The sequence below is a fragment of the Bos grunniens genome, chromosome 11, assembly GCF_055505025.1.
Source record: "Bos grunniens cultivar Pamir isolate PY7600 chromosome 11, Bosgru_T2T1.0, whole genome shotgun sequence".
NCBI lineage: Eukaryota > Metazoa > Chordata > Mammalia > Artiodactyla > Bovidae > Bos > Bos grunniens.
This window is the reverse complement of record NC_141175.1, coordinates 14,130,442-14,142,545: the sequence shown is the minus strand read 5'-3', so window position 1 is coordinate 14,142,545 and position 12,104 is coordinate 14,130,442. Positions and strand designations below refer to the sequence as shown.

The 12,104-nt window shown below is 39.7% G+C and overlaps 1 pseudogene; it reads left to right on the top strand.

Moving 5' to 3' along the window:
- Positions 1-5,292: 5,292 nt before the first annotated feature.
- LOC147362601 (olfactory receptor 1M1-like) lies at positions 5,293-6,237 on the top strand (annotated as a pseudogene).
- The last annotated feature ends 5,867 nt before the right edge of the window (positions 6,238-12,104 follow it).

The following is a 12,104-nucleotide window of genomic DNA, read 5'->3' as shown; positions in this document are numbered from 1 at the left end:
AACCAAGGGATCAAAACCAGGTCTCTTGCACTACAGACAGATAGATTCTTTACCACCTGAGTACCAGGGAACATTACATCAATGTTACAATGGATTAAAAGTTGTAGTATATTTGTATAATGGAATTGTAAACAGAATGAGAATAAATAAAATACACACTAAACAGTGATGAATCTCACAAACAAAATAAATTTGGTGAGCAAAATAAATCAAACAAAACTGATAAATCGGTCTACATTAAAGAATTTCTGTTCCTTAAAAGACACCCTAGTTGCCCTTGATGAGGAGAATAACATATAGAAGGGTTGAAATATTTGTCAAGATACTTGGGCTAAGACCATGTCAAGTCCAAATGAAGAACTACATTATGCCCAGACTGTTCACCCAAGTTCTTCCTCTGAGTCACAGATATAAGAGAACAGGGCAACAGTAGCAAGCCCAGAACATTGCCTCCCCAGGTGATGGACAAGAGGAACGCTCTCTAAGAGCATGCATGTAGAACAGGAATCCCAACTGGAAAGAGCAGTGCTCCTCATCTCTTTAGGGATTCAGAGACAGTTAGTCTTTATTCCCACTAATGAGGTCACTGGGGTCTCCAAACCTGGAAAATATTCCCAGCATGAATCCCCTCAGGCCCTCTCAGTTCCATTTATTGTGACTCTAGAAATCTACTCCATAGTTGCCAAAAACACTGGGCTTCATTTCCATTACACAAGGAGAAGAGGCTGAGTCTCCTAATGGGGCTGTGATGTGAATTTGCCACTGTCCAAGGAGAAAGTGTTCGAGTGTAGAACTCCATGCTGAGTAACAGCTGAGGTTGGCTTGAGATCAGCTGGGTAAGTGTTGAATCAGATACCCTGCAGTTCAAGTCTGGGTTTTACTACTCACCTGCCACCTCATCTGGGACAAATTGCTTCACCTCTTTACATCTCAGTTTCCTCATCTGAAAAATAGAGAGTTCATCTAATCAGAGTGAAAATACCACAGTGAGAGAAGCAAAGCACTTCAGTTCAACATCTGGCAGGATGAATCAATACTTGTTATTCTTGCTATTGCTGTTGTTGTGATCATTGAGATATTTTGTAATTTATCCCTGGCTCACAGATGAGAGAAGAAATTGATTGCCAGGTCCATTTTACCCTAGAGTCTGCCCTCTTGAGCACTAAGTCATTCTGCCTCTCGTTGAGGGTTGGGGTGGGGTGGGAAAGACTCAGAAGAGTGAAAATAAACTGGAACATCAGTTTATTTTCAGTTTGCTTTTGTTATGTCAATGAGGTGAATTTTGGACCCCACCCAAGGTAGGATGCTGGTTGTCAGGTGACCTCCCATGGAGGGGAGAGGCTGGAGGTTGAGTGAATAGCCAGTGGCCAATGATTTAAATCAATGATTCCAGTGTAATGATGTGCTCAGTTCCTAAGTCTTGTCTGACTCTTGGTGACCCCGTGGACTGCAGCACACCAGGCTTCCCTGTCCTTCACTCTGTCCTGGAGTTTGCTCAAACTCACATCCATCGGTCAGTGTCCTATGTAATGAATCCTATATAATGGGCTTCCCAGGTGGTACATAGTAAATAATCTGCCTGCCAATGCAGAAGATGCAAGAGACAGGTGTTTGATCCCTGGGTTGGGCAAATCCCCTGGAGTAGGAAATGGCAACCTCCTCCAGTACTCTTGCCTAGAAAATTCCAGATGGATGAACATATTTCTTGAGAGTATAATTACTTTACAATGTTGTGTAATGTCAACTACAAATTGGCACTTGCCAAGAATATTGTCCAATAACTCAACAACAACAAGGGCATTTGTCATCTGCGGTGGCACTGGTGGTAAAGAATCTGCCTGCTAATGCAGGAACTGCAGGAGAAGTGGGTTCGATCCCTGGATCAAGAAGATCCCCTAGAGGAGGGTATGGCAACCCACTCCAATATTATTGTCTGGAGAATCCCATGGACAGAGGAGCCTGGTGGTAAAAAAAAAGAGTTAAAAAAAAAGCCAGACAAGACTGAGAGACTTACACCCCCATGAACACACAGGGATTTATATTTTCAGAGCCCAAAACTAATGGTTCAAGTCTCTGTATCACTAACTCCGAGTTTTAAATGACAATTCTCCTGACTCAGTTTGACTCATCCAATTCCATGGTTCAACCACCTGTGGCCAAAGAGGTTGTATTACATTCAGCTCATTGCCTGCTCACTATACTCCAGTCACACTGCTTTTCCTCTACCGACCAGTCCTTTCCCTCCTCCAGACCACCACATGTGCTGGAAAGTTTTCCTCCCCTCCTCTTCTTTCTTCTACTCCTGGTTTTCTCAAAGAAATTTCCCCTGAACTCCTTTCTCAATTAGGTCCTCTAATTATATGTTCTCAGTGTCACCCCTGTATCTCTCCTTTTCATACTCAGCAGAGTTTTGACTATGTATTTTCTTGTTCACTTGTTTGTTGTCAGTCTCTCCAATCAGACTGTACATGCAGAGACTGTGCCTGCTTCAAATGACTTTAAATATCTCATGCCCAGAGGCATTCCTGGTATAATGCAGGCAATCAATAAATATTTGAATACATGAAAAATTACAAACATGGCTCCCCAGACCCAATGTGGAGGTATTCTAAAGGTTGGATTTATTTCACATGATTACAAAGTAGTTAACAAATATCTCTAGTGCGTGTTCATTCACCCAGTCACGTTGGACTCTTTGTGACCCCGTAGACTGCAGCACACCAGGCCTATCTGTCCCTCACCATCTCCCGAAGTTTGCCCAAATTCATGTCCATTGCATCGGTGATACCATCCAGCCATCTCATCCTCTGATGCCCTCTCCTCCTTCTGCCCTCGATCTTTACCAGCATCAGAGACTTTAGTCCCTCTCTAGTACCCATGAGAAAATAAAGGCCTGCCTTAGGAGGTAGAATTGCATGATGGACCAATTTCCAGATTTGGTTGAAGAGAGATCTTAGTTTGAATACTGACTTATTCCCTTATAGCTGTGTGATCTTAATCTGGTCCCTTAGCCTCTCTGAGCTTTCCTGATCTGGAAATGCAGGGTAAAGATGCATGGCATACAGGTGGTATGGATTAAATGATAGAAGTCACTGTCACATAGGAAACACATCAGAAATGATTTATATATCTATCCACAGTCCTGCAAATGGTCCCTGAAGCCTTTGCCTTTTTAATTCTCTCTCTTCTGGGAATTATTCAGAGTCATCTGTATCACTGGAACTCTGTTTTTCTTTTCTTTTCTTTTTTATTTTAAAAGATTTCATCGCAGCACTGTTTATAATAGCCAGGACATGGAAGCAACCTAGATGTCCATCAGCAGATGAATGGATAAGAAAGCTGTGGTACATATACACAATGGAGTATTACTCAGCCATTAAAAAGAATACATTTCAATCAGTTCTAATGAGGTGGATGAAACTGGAGCCTATTATACAGAGTGAAGTAAGCCAGAAAGAAAAACACCAATACAGTATACTAACGCATATATATGGAATTTAGAAAGATGGTAACAACAACCCTGTATGTGAGACAGCAAAAGAGACAAAGATGTATAGAACAGTCTTTTTGGACTCTGTGGGAGAGGGAGGGAGGGATGATTTGGGAGAATGGCATTAAAACATGTATAATATCATATAAAAATAAATAAATAAAAATAAAAAAATTTTTTAATAAAATAAATAAAAGATTTAATTAAAAAACAAAGTTTGAAAACAAGTCAGTGATCACCTTAAAAAACTAGAAAGTACTAGAAGTAATACAACTAAAAAGCTTCACAGAATACAATCAGTAAAGACAAATGCTGAGACTAAATAAATACAGAGTAAAAGAGTAAATATTGCTGGCTAAACTGTAACAATAATAATTTTATCAAGAAGGGCAAAGAAAACTAACAGGAAATTTCCATTAATGTTTCCAGGTCATTACAGGGATTTTTGCCATTTGAGACCATGTCTTGGATATTTTAAGCTATATAAATTTTAAACAGATTCCATTGATAAAAGAAATCACCTTAATCCTTTCCTGTTTACTTCAGAGAATTTTACCACTTGTACCTCTAAGAGTGCAGCTGGGGGAGTGAAAAGCCTTAATCTACTCCATATCTCTGTCTACCACTTCTGGTTTCATCACCAACTCTAAATCATCACCCAAATCCAGCTACTTCATCCTGTCTCTATACCTGGCTGGGTCCTATATGAATTTTTTCTTTAAAAAAAAAAACTTATCTATCTATCTATTTCTTTATTGCTGCTTCTGATCTTAGCTGCATCATGTGGGATCTTTCATTGCAGCATGTAGGGCTCAGTTTTCCTGAGGCATGTGCAGTCTAATTCACCGTCCCCTGCATTTCAAGGTGGATTCTTAACCTCTGGACCATCAGGGAAGTCCCTGAATTTTCTAACTGGTCTCCTTGTACTATATAGTCATTATTGCCCCTACAGTCCTTCTCCCCACAGTAGCACAATGATCCTTCCACAGATCCCATGATTGATCCTGTCTGCTGTTTTAAGAGCCACCCATGCCAGCAGGTCTCCAATGTTACTGGGAATCTTCACTCCATGGTGTACATGCTCTGCCTACCCCTATACACCCCTCCCACCCCTCATCCCCTCTCTCAACCCTCTCCCTTCTCCTACCCCTCTCCACCTACCATATTTGAGCCCCACCTGCCCTCCTTCTGCTCCTCCAAATATATATGCTCCTGCCCTGTTTACACTTCCTGCAAACACTCTTTCCCACAATTCTTTACTTGGTTGAGTCCTTTTTAATCATTCATGGTGAGTTCTTTGCTGACCACAAAATTTAAAGCAATCTGCTAGTGATAGCTATATTCTGCTTCATTTTAATTCTTCTTTGTTTTTTATAAAAGTCTTTGTATATTACAGGACTCCTTTGACTAGCATGCTATCCATAGAAAGGCAGGAACCATTGTTTCTCTGGTAGTTAGTTATAGTCAGTACTCACTGAATATGTGGAACGAATAAATGAATGAGTTCTGGGTACCAAATCAGAGGCAGACTGGTAAGGAGGTTAAGATCACAAACTCTAAAATCGGAATCTCCAGGTTTAAACTTTACCTCTCTTTCAAAGAAACTCATTCCTTTATCAACAAAATGAGTATAATAATAACAATCTCACAGATCTGTTTAGGTTTAAATGAGATAATGCACAGCTATTAATATCCTGATTCCATCTTTGTTTTATACTTTTGTTTACATATAGACAATATGAGAGCAAGAAAAGTTTTGGAAGCATCATCCTTCATTTTATTCCTTAGTTTACACCAGTGAGATGAAACCTGGAAACCACACATTCAGTGTCTCTGAATTCCTCCTCCTGGGCCTGTCTGAGCACCAGACACAGCAGCCTCTTCTCTTTGGCATCTTCCTGAGCGTGTACCTGATCACCGTGGTGGGGAACATTGCCATCAACCTGGCCATTGTCTCTGACCCTCACCTCCACACCCCCATGTACTTCTTCCTGGCCCACTTCTCCCTCACTGACCTGGGTTTATCATCCACCACGGTCCCCAGGATGTTGGTGAACATCCAGGCTCACAGGCATACCATCACCTATGCTGGATGCCTGTCTCAGATCTACTTCTTCCTGTGGTTCATTGGTCTAGATGTTTTCCTCCTGGCAGTGATGGCATATGACCGGCTGGTAGCCATCTGCCACCCTCTTCACTACACCTTGGTCATGAGTCCCAGATGCTGTATCCTGCTGGTAGTCATGCCCCTAATCCTTGCTCAGGCTTACTCTCTAACCCACACCCTTCTCCTGGCTCAGATATCCTTCTGCACTGACAACATCATCCCCCACTTCTTTTGTGAACTTCTCCCCCTGTTGAAGCTCTCTTGTTCTGATACTTATGCCAACAGGTGTGTGCTGACATACTGGGGAGGGGCATTAACCATCTTGATCCCCTTGCTGATTGTCATTTCCTATGCCCACATTGTGGCTGCCATAGTGCACATCCCCTCAGTGAGTGGCAAGTGGAAAGCCTTCTCCACCTGCAGCTCCCACCTCTCAGCAATTTGCTTGTTCTACGTGTCTGCTATTGGGGTGTACTTCATTCCCTCCTCTGCAGATTCAGCCAGCAAGGACAGGATTGCAGCAGTGATGTATGCCGTGGTGACTCCCATGCTGAACCCATTCATCTACAGCCTGAGAAACAGAGACCTGAAGAGTGCCTTGAAGAGATTCCTGAGCAGAAGGGCACTGTAATCTCCATGAGGTCAAACACATCATTTGGGGGAATTCAGGGGAAATCAACTTATAGAGTTATCTTGGTGCCTCCATTCAAATTCTGTATCTGCCACTTGCTAGCTTTCAAACCCAGGGCAAATTAAATAACCTTCAGTTTAGTTCAGTTCAGTCATTCAGTCGTGTCTGACTATTTGTGACCCCATGAATCGCAGCATGCCAGGCCTCCCTGTCTTAGTGAGACACAATTTCCTTACTTGCAACTTTTAAGTCACTTCAGTCCTGTCCGACTCTGTGCAACCCCGTAGACGGCAGCCCATCAGGCTCCCCCGTCCCTGGGATTCTCCAGGCAAGAACACTGGAGTGGGTTGCCATTTCCTTCTCCAATGCAGGAAAGTGAAAAGTGAAAGTGAAATCACTCAGTCGTGTCCGACTCTTAGCGACCCCATGGACTGCAGCCTTCCAGGCTCCTCCATCCATGGGATTTTCCAGGCAAGAGTACTGGAGTGGGGTGCCATTGCCTTCTCCCCTTACTTGTAAAAGGAGGTAATAAAACACTCTCTATCATGCAGGGTTTCTGGAGAGGTTACAAGAAAAAAATGTGTGCATATGCAAATTCATTTTTTATGGTAAACTCTTAGGAAAGTTCATTATTATGTACATCATCATTTGAGTTTTTTCATTTTTATTTTATAATGGAGTACAGTTGATTTACAAAATTGTATTAGTTTCAGGTATACAGCAAAGTGATTCAGGTATACATACACATATATCTCTTCTTTCTCAAATTCTTTTCCCATTTAAGTTATTACAGAATATTGAGCAGAGTTTCCTGTATTATACAGTAGGTCCTTGTTAGTTATCTATTTTAAATGGGTGGGTGTGTACAGTTGCTCAGCCATGTCCGAATCTTTGCAACCCCATGGATTGTAGTGTGACAGCCTCCTCTGTCCATGGCATTTTCCAGACAAGAATACTGGAGTGGGTTGCCATTTCCTTCTACAGGGATCTGCCCAACCCAGGGATAGAACCCGCATCTCCTGCATTGGCAGGTGAATTCTTTGCATATATCAATCTCCAAGTACTCTGTGTTGTGTAAATTTATTTAGATCTTCATTATTTTCAGCAATAGACAACATGAGACTTTGAGGCAAATATTGTGCAGAAGAGAAAGCAAAGGTTCAAACAGGCTAAATTATATACCTGAAATAATTATTACCACAGGAAGTGGCAGAGTCAGAATTTGAACTGAGATATCTGATTCCAAAATGCATACATTTGGTTCAATGGACATGAAATACACATATTCTTCTCAGTTTCTAGCTTTCTCTTTTTTTTCTTCCTTCACATTGTTCACATACACAGTTCTAATCAACAACTTCTCCCAATACAAGCAAATGATTTGAAAACAAGGTAAAGCAAATAAGAAGCTGGAGAATGAGTGTGAAACAGGCCCAGAGATTCTCTCTCCTCGGGGATGCACACCCTCTGCTTAAGCATAAGCCCTTACTTAGATATCCTGCAATGACTTGTGAATCAAGCCACATGATCAGAGAGAAGGGAACTTGGGACCACATTGTTTGAGACTCTTACCAAGTTTCTTTCATGAAATCATCATCTTTCTTCAGCAATATGGCAACAGTCCATGTTAGATATGCTTTAAAATGTAACTATCAATTTCATTATTGCATCCCCCCTAAGGATGCTGCTAAGGATATATCCTAACAATGTGCAGAGGACTTTTTAATAAAATGTATGCGGAAGTTTGGAACCTGTATTGCACTCTGTATTTCTTCCCCACATAACTCAGATTCTACTGAAATCTCACTGATAAACTCAGGTTTTTAAAATAGTTTTTAAATGAAAGTAAAACTTACATTAGTATCAGAAATACTTGGGTTTGTAAGTTAGATTTACTATTCACTGTCTGTGTGACTTTCAACAAATTCTCAACATCTCTGAGTCTGCTTCCAAATATAAATACATGAATAAGTATTTGGTAGCAACTACAGTAACTATCATCTAAGGCTGCTGTGACAATCCATATAAATGATAACACATAAAATGCTTACCACAGTGATACTTATAATCTGAAAATTCTGTGTAAAATACAAATAATATTGAAATATGATTGTCATTTCCTATGATATTTCTCCCGGCAATCTTGATTCCAGTTTGTGTTTCTTCCAGTCCAGCGTTTGGAGTGTGTCTTAAATGCAGTAATTAAAGAGTGTGGAACTAGTGAATGAATCAACAAGTAGGCAAGTGAATTGAATAGAATACTCAGAAATTAAAATATATACAGATAGAACTTCAGAATAGGCAAGTGAATAGAACAAAACAGAGTAGAATACTTGGAAATAAAAATTTAGAGTACATACAGATAGAACTTCCATGCTTGTACAAAGATGCATTGTTTAATAAATGTCCTAGAATAAGTGAACTGCCATTTGTCATACAGGTACTAGGAAGAAAAATTCCTCTTTAACATCAATATTAAGAATAACTTTCATTCATAATCAAGAGGTAATACAAATTGAATAAATTTGATCATATAAAAACTTAAAATTTTCATGACAAAGAAATCCTATAAACAAAGTAAAAGACAGTTGACAAACTGGAAAAAAAAAAGAAAGATATTTGCAATGTCTGTCACAAATAAAGACAAACAGCATTTAAACTGAGAGAGAAAAGCATACCAACTCTATTCACTTCCTGATAGGATGTAATAAGGAGACACTTGCACTTTTGTGATATGTCAAAGTGGTATCTGCTCAGTCCAATCATGAAGAAACATCTAATAACTCCAAATGAGGGATAAAATTCTACAAAATAACTGTCCAGTAGTCTTCATATATATCAAGGACATAAAAAACAAAAGAACTATACAATATTAAAGGAAATTTCACAGTGAAATATAATGTGTGACCCTGGATTGGCTCCTAGCTTAAAAAGGATATTACTGGGATAAGTAAGAAAATTTGAAAAAAGTCTACTGATTATTTAATAGAAGTTTATCAATATTAATACCTTGATTTTGATAAGCACTCTAGAGTAATTGGGAAAACTGGTTATCAGGTATATAAGAATACTGTTCAGTATTTTTGCACTATTTTGATAGTCTAAAACTATTTCATAATTTAAAAGTGTAAAATAATTAAACACAAAAAATTTTTAAAATAATAAATAATAATGAAATATGTAGGAACCCATAAATTAACCACCATACTTCTAAAAAGAGATCACCAGTCAAAAAATAAAAGAACAAGGGAAATAAGATAATATTTTAAGTTGCAAGATGTAGAAAAGACAACATATCAACATTGACAAGCTTCAGATAAAGCAATGCTTAAGGGGAAATTTATCACTTTAAATACGTACACTGAAACAGAATAAAAAACATCAACAAAAATAACAAAATGCTCTACCTTAGAAAGCTATAAAAGGCAGGATAAAAGATACCAGAAGTAGAAGGAAGACATAATAAAAATAAATACAGAAGTACTGGAACACAGTATTGATAAGGGATAGAGAAAATAAAAAGAAACAAGTTGATTCTTTGAAGAATCAGCAAAACTGATAAACAGCTACCAGATAGTTAGGAAAAACGAGAGAAAGCAAGTTGAATGTATCATAGGAGGAGGAATTCTCACTGATCAGTGGTAGTAAACTTTATATGGACAAAATTGTCCAACTGGATGAAATAGACAAATTCTTTGAAAAAGAATAGCTAAGTCACTTGCTATACAGTAGAAAATCAAGCACAACATTGTAAACCAACTATACTTCAATAATTTTTTTTAAAAGATAAATGCCAAAGGTAAATCTGAGGATTGTGAATTTAGTTCACTGTTGCTCCCTTTTCTCATGCAAAGATGGGCTCAATAAAGGACAGAAATGGTATGGACCTAAAAGAAGCAGAAGATATTAAGAAATGGCAAGAATACACAGAAGAACTGTACAAAAAAGATCTTCATGACCCAGATAATCACGATCGTGTGATCACTCACACTCACCTAGAGCCGGACATCCTGGAATGTGAAGTCAGGTGGGCCTTAGGAAGCATCACTACAAACAAAGCAAGTGGAGGTGATGGAATTCCAGTTGAGCTATTTCAAATCCTGAAAGATGATGCCGTGAAAGTGCTGCACTCAATATGCCAGCAAATTTGGAAAACTCAGCAGTGGCCATAGGAATGGAACAGATCAGTTTTCATTCCAATCCCAAAGAAAGGCAATGCCAAAGAATGCTCAAACTACCGCACAATTGCACTCATCTCACACGCTAGTAAAGTAATGCTCAAAATTCTCCAGGCAAGGCTTCAGCAATATGTGAACTGTGAACTTCCAGATGTTCAAGCTGGTTTTAGAAAAGGCAGAGGAACTAGAGATCAAACATCCACTGGATCATCGAAAAAGTAAGAGAGTTCCAGAAAAACATCTATTTCTACTTTATTGACTATGCCAAAGCCTTTGACTGTGTGGATCACAAGAAACTATGGAAAATTCTGAAAGACATGGGAATACCAGACCACCTAACCTGCCTCTTGAGAAACCTATATGCAGGTCAGGAAGCAACAGTTAGAACTGGACATGGAACAACAGACTGATTCCAAATAGGAAAAGGAGTACGTCAAGGCTGTATATTGTCACCCTGCTTATTTAACTTATATGCAGACATCATGAGAAACACTGGGCTGGAAGAAGTACAAGCTAGAATCAAGATTGCAAGGAGAAATATCAATAACCTCAGATATGCAGATGATATCACCCTTATGGCAGAAAGTGAAGAACTAAAGAGCCTCTTGATGAAACTGAAAGAGGAGAATGAAAAAGTTGGCTTAAAGCTCAACATTCAGAAAACTAAGATCATGGCATGGAAAATAGATAGGGAAACAGTGGAACCAGTGGCTGACTATTTTTCTGGGCTCAAAATCACTGCAGACAGTGACTGCAGCCATGAAATTAAAAGACACTTGCTCCTTGGAAGAAAAGTTATGACCAACCTAGACAGCATATTAAAAAGCAGAGACATTACTTTGCCAAGAAAGGTCCATCTAGTCAAGGCCATGGTTTTTCCAGTAGTCATGTATGGATGTGAGAGTTGGACTATAAAGAAAGCTGAGCACCAAAAAATTGGTGCTTTTGAATTGTGGTATTGGAGACGACTCTTGATAGTCCCTTGGACTGCAAGGAAATCCAACAAGTCCATCCTAAAGGAGATCAGTCCTGGGTATTCATTGGAAGGACTGATGTTGAAGCTGAAATTCCAATACTTTGGCCACCTGATGCAAGGAGCTGACTCATTTGAAAAGACCCTGATGCTGGGAAAGATTGAGCACAAGAGGAGAAGGGGACGACAGAGGATGAGATGGTTGGATGGCATCACTGACACAACGGACATGGGTTTGGGTGGACTCTGGGAGTTGGTGATGGACAGGGAGGCCTGGCGTGCTGTGGTTCATAGGGTTGCAAAGAGTCAGACACGACTGAGAGACTGAACTGAAGTGAACCGAACTAGACATACTAATGAAAGACAAGAATTGACAGCATGGACAGCTAGCCACTAAAGGCATGATATGAAAGCCAAATGGCTCCACATAAGTATTTAAAGAAACCAGCCAAAGCACAGCATGTACTGGCAAATCACACCCACTCCTGTTCTGAATCCATGGTTCTGATGGGAAAGACTAGACTCGTGGAGCAATATTTGCCACCCCAAAGTATCTCTTTGACTTGTCATTTAGTTCAAGTTGATGACAATTAAGGCCTAAAGGACTCAGGAAGAACCTCGACCTTTCCCAGAACTCCCTAAAAGAAAGTAGACAGAGGACCTTTTCCAGGAGGGGAGCCATCACCATAGATCACCACGGTTTGAACTAGTGGTAGTAAACAGAG